Source organism: Mus pahari, chromosome 19, assembly GCF_900095145.1.
Source record: "Mus pahari chromosome 19, PAHARI_EIJ_v1.1, whole genome shotgun sequence".
NCBI lineage: Eukaryota > Metazoa > Chordata > Mammalia > Rodentia > Muridae > Mus > Mus pahari.
Genome location: NC_034608.1, coordinates 89489454 through 89494872, shown reverse-complemented (window position 1 = coordinate 89494872; position 5419 = coordinate 89489454).

Genomic DNA, 5419 nt, shown 5'->3' with positions numbered 1-5419 from the left:
GAAGAGAAGAGAAGAGAAGAGAAGAGAAGAGAAGAGAAGAGAAGAGAAGAGAAGAGAAGAGAAGAGAAGAGAAGAGAAGAGAAGAGAAAGAAATCTGAATGAGTTGCCTCTTGGCACAATTTGGGTCCTTTCCAGAACCCTCTACTCTACTCAGTGACAGGAAGACAGGAGTAGCCCTTCAGAAATCTTGAAGGTTCCAGAACTATAAGACAATCCTAAACATGAGATGCTAGTGGGCAAACCCAGGGATTGACCCACCCTAGCCCTGAGTCTACCAGAGTCTGCCTTCCCAGAACTCTAAGGATAGCTGGTTTTTTCAATCCTTTATGTTCACAGTCCTGCTTGGTTTGCTAATACCTGCCTTGATCAACTTTTCCATGGTTCATCCCTATATATCACGGTAGGCGCATAGATGGTTCCAGTTTTACAGGTGGGGAATCAGAGCTGGAGGTTGAAATGTTCTGCCCAGGGTCTCATGGAGTGCAGCACCGAAGGGTTTGGCGCTTTCCTAGAACCTGGTCCACACCGTGACTTCCTGATGTCCAAGTACAGGAGACTGTGAAGTCAGGACACATAGCTCTGACACATCTATCACCGCAGATACCCAGCACCTCCTGAATTCCTGATGAGCTGGACCCTTCAGTACAGGACAAGGATTACACAGACATACTGAGTGGTTCTTCAAAGCCTCCATAGTTCCGTGTGTCCTCTTTTGTTGTTGTTAAAATAGTTCTTTAAAAAGTATTTATTATTTTCTGGGTAGTGATGGCACATTCCTTTAATTCTAGCACCCAGGAGGCAGAGGCTGGCAGATCTCTGAGTTTGGGGCCAGTGTGGTCTACAGAGTGAGTTCCAGGACAGCAGAGGCTACACAGAGAAACCTTGTCTGGAAAAGATGACAATGAAAAAAAATATTATTTATTTTATGTGTGGGGGGGGGGGCATGTATATGTATGTATGTATCCATGCATTCATGCCAGGTGCATGCAGATACCTGAGAAGCCCAGAAGAGGGCATTGGATCCCCTAGAACTGGGAACTAAGGTGGTAGTGAGCTGCCCATGTGGGTGCTCAGAACTGAATTCAGGTCCTCTGTAAGAGCAGCAAGTACTGTCAACCACAGGGCATCTCTCCAGCCCAAAAATGACTTTTGATGTCAACAAAGATTTCATTTTTTGTTTGTTTGTTTCTTTGTTTTGTTAATCCTGAGATTCTCCAAAAAAACCACCTCCAACATTTTGGGCCAAATTAGAAGCAAGCTTTAAATATTAAATACTAACCAAAGGATGGACTTTGGCCAGGAATGTTCTTTGGGATTTCCCAGCTGGAAATGGCCTTGAACCTCATGTGGCAGGGGTTTATAAGGACAAACCTATAGGCCCCGTACGTTCCCATGATCTACAACTCCCCGAATTCGGGTAGTTACCTCTGGTGTTCCTGGGCAGGAGGGATTTACAGTTAATTTTGGACATTATATTTTCTTTCTTTTTTTATTTTTTCTTTTTTTTCCCCTCCCCTAAACAGGGTTTCTCTGTGTAGCCCTGGCTGTCCTTGAACTCACTTTGTAGACCAGGCTGGCCTCAAACTCAGAAGACCAGGCAAGGCTCAAACTCAGAGATCTGCCTGCCTCTGCCTCCCAAGTGCTAGGATTAAATGCCTGCACTACCACGACTCACTCTTCTTCTGTTTTTAAGGCTAAAATGAAATGGTGGTTGTAAGTCCTCGTCTCTGAGAGAAGGAGAATGGAGGTCAACAACTGCCTATCAAGGGTCGATTCCCCACAGAGGGGAATGGGTTGGCCAAGTCTTGCCTGCATGTACCCAAGAATCTGTGGCACACGGTAAAGAGAGCTGTAATTTCTCTGCCACGAGAAGCAGGGACAATGGAGTAACAGCTCACAATAACTGAAGAACCCCCCTCGCTGGCATGCAGACAACTCATTTCACTCTCTCAGGAACTCCACCAAAGTACAGGTATTAGCTGGCTTTACAAACCAGGACACTGAGGCTTAAGATAAGGATGTGAATTCACTGTAACAGGAGGACTTTCACATTCCCTGGAAAGAAGGTGGCATATCTTCTGCCTTCCAGAACTGGGGATTTACAGAGCAAAATGGACAGTGTCCCTTACCTACCTGCTTTCCAGGTCACCCCGGGCAGATGGTGCTTCCCAGAAGACCTAGAGAAACACTTGCTTGTTGACAGTGGTCATGGCCGCTTTTCCTGCAGGTGGCTGGCAGTTAATAACTGCCAGAATGAGTGGCTGCATCAGGGCTCCCTGAAGGGATGGGAATGCAGCTGTTTGGCTTCCATGACACTACAGTGCCAGGAGGGGCTGAAACCAAGCTCTGATCAAAAGGTGTGATCCCAGCCAACCTCTCTGGAGCACTTGCTGTGTGCCAAAGCTCTCCTAACCCTGACAGCAGCTCACAAGATCTGTACAGCTGCCACTGACATCTATATTCTGTCTATTTGATTCTAATGAGGAACAGGGAAGCCAAGGAATTTTCTTGTCACACAGCAATATGGATGATGGCAGAACCAGAATTCTAATCCTGGTAATAGGAAGTCAGACCTCCCCCAGTCACCCTACCCCAAGCTCTTTCACAGAGGATCCAGGACTTTAGGGGGAATAATGAGAAGTCTGTAGCTCTAGAGCCTGTCATTCCAAGGTCTCCAGAAAGATGAAACTCGTAACATGAGTCCCCCTTTTCACATGGGGAGCTGGGGAACCCAAAGACTGAGGCACTGACTCGGTCTATGCACCTCTCAGAAACACGCTTGCTGATCCTGGGTTTCTGACTCCTGGTGCTTGGCTTGTTCTCTGGGAGCCGCAGATGTAGCTAGAAGATAAACTAAACAGGATTTAGGGACTGAAGCAGCCATGCCAGACTGTTCTAGTCCCCTCTCAGCCTCTCTCCTCTCCCCTGTGCACACACTGACTTGGCTTTTGGATTCCTTTGCCTCCTGCACCAGAAAGCTCCCAATCCATGCCCTCCTTCCTCCTGCAGTGGTTGGCTGAATACCCCACCACACCCTCACAATCAGGGCCAGAGAGAGATTCTGAAGATCCTCAGAGGGTCCTGCAGATATGACACTGTCCTGGCCCATCCCTCAGGATCCAGGATCATCACAAAGTACATGATGGGTTCAGACACAGTTGAAGGATGACCCTGCCTCCTCTAAAGATGGGGGACACAGACACAAGGCTGAGATGCACAGGCAGCCTCGGGAAGCTAGAAACTGTCCAACCGTACCCACACTCCTGAGCCCATCTCACAGCCCCCCTAATCATGGTGTATTTCGGAATAGGACAGACCTGAGAGAGGAGTCAGCCATAACTCCAAAGCTTTCCATTAGACAGATGAAACTGCCAGCTTCTGTAACTGAAGCTGAGGCATTGGGGGGGGGGGCACAGCAGCAACTCTGTATGTATGTGTGTGTGTGTGTGTGTGTGTGTGTGTGTGTGTGTGTGTGCCAGTTCAAAGTGTTTCAGATAGGGCTTTGCAAACTTGCAAACAATTTAAAATTAAACAAGAAACTTCTGTGCCTTTCTAGAACTTTCACTTCCTTCTGCCTGAAGTTAAAGCCGTTCCGGAACCTTTTACCAACTATTCATAGAGGAGGCGAGGGAACAGAGGGTGACTCAGCAAAATCTGCCTTCCCTTTGTCTGCTAATCACCCCTCCCAACCATGACACAGCATAAAAGCAGCTGAGGAAATGAGCAGTGAGGAAATCACAACTCAGCATTCCAGCTGCTATGGAAAAACAAAGTCCAGCTGCAGTGGGGGTTGGAATCCTGGGTGGGGATGGAGCTCTTTGTGCCTTTTGTCCCAGTTAGATGGCAGTAAGGGAATTTGTGTGGGTGTCTTCAGGCGGGAATCCTCATAGACAGCAAGCATACTGACTACACTATGCCTGAGACAGACCAGGAGGGGGACATGTCCCTAGCCCTGGAAGGCAGGAGACTCCAGTGGGGCTCTGCAGCCTACATACACACTGTGTATCAACAGGGCAGACAGTCCAAAGCTGAGAAAATGCCCAACAGCTGATATGAAGACATGGAGTCTTAGTAACAGAAGCATCCATGAGTAAGGTAGAACCCCTCTAACAGGCAGACAGAGCTGTACTGCCACACACATAGGAAGGAAAAGGAGAATTCCTAATAAAACAGCTGCCCAAAGCCGAAAGCCAGCACAAATGACAGCTGCCCCTGGTAGTCCCATGACAGTCCCTCCAACAGACAGCAGCTGGACAAAGAGCTGGAGCCCCTCCTCATCCCCATTTTCTCTTCCGCCTGCCCAGTGACTTCAGAGGACAGTAATGGAGGGAGCTGCCCACCCCGATCAACATCTTTCAACGGCTCTTGGCTGCCCCTTGAGTAAAGTGCCCTTATCCTAGCCCACCTAACCCTCCCCCACACAAAGTGTGTCAGATTCACAGGAGAAACGTCCAGCCCTGAACCAGGAAGTCTTTTATCTTCAGCCTCTGCTAGCCTCCCCTAGAAAACTTTTGCAAAGAGACTCCTGTAGGTGCATGTTTGTAAACCAGCACTTGGGAGACAGAAGCAGGAGAAACCACTAATTCACCAGAGACATAAGGATTACCACCACATACCCACTAGGATGAGAAAGAACCCTGTGAAATGCAAATTCAGACCACAGTGAGATTACACTGCACTTATTAGAAGGACTTAGTTAAAGAAGATGATGATGGAAGCACACACCTTTGATCTCAGCACTCAGGAGGCAGAGGCAGGTTGATCTCCAACCTGGTCTACAAACATAGTCCAAAAAAGAAAGAAAAGAAAAAGAAAAAGAAAAAAGAGAGGAAGAAAGAAGGAAAAAAAAAAGATGGATGACTCCTAAGTGCTACGATTTGAGAGTGAATACGAATCTTTTTCATTGCAGATGATTATAATGTTGCATGGAATTATTTTGAACTGAAGATAATAAGCCCCCAAAAGCTCTGTGCCCTCCCTCCCTCCCTCATGTGCCCCAAAGCATACTTAGTATTATCATAGTTTATAAAAGTATTAGATCTTTCCAAACCCAGAGAAAGACCCTAAGGAGTCTTTTATTTTAATTATTTTATCTAGGTGTTTGGGTGTTTTACTTACAGGTATGTCTGTGTACCACATTAGTACCCGTTTCCAAGGAGGCTAGAAGAGGGTATTAGATCCCCTAGAACTGGAGTTACAGATGATTGTAAACTGACATGTGGGTGCTGGGAATCGAACCTAGATCCTCTGCCTCCAAGTGCTGAGGTTAAAGTCATACTTCACCAGGCACACCTTCATTTGTTTTTATTGTTGTTGCTTTATTTCCAATCAGGGAGCCTAGGAGGCAAAGAGAAATGGTTTCTAGACCAAACCACTCTGACAGAGTTTCTTTCTTTCTTTCTTTTTTCTTTTTCTTTTT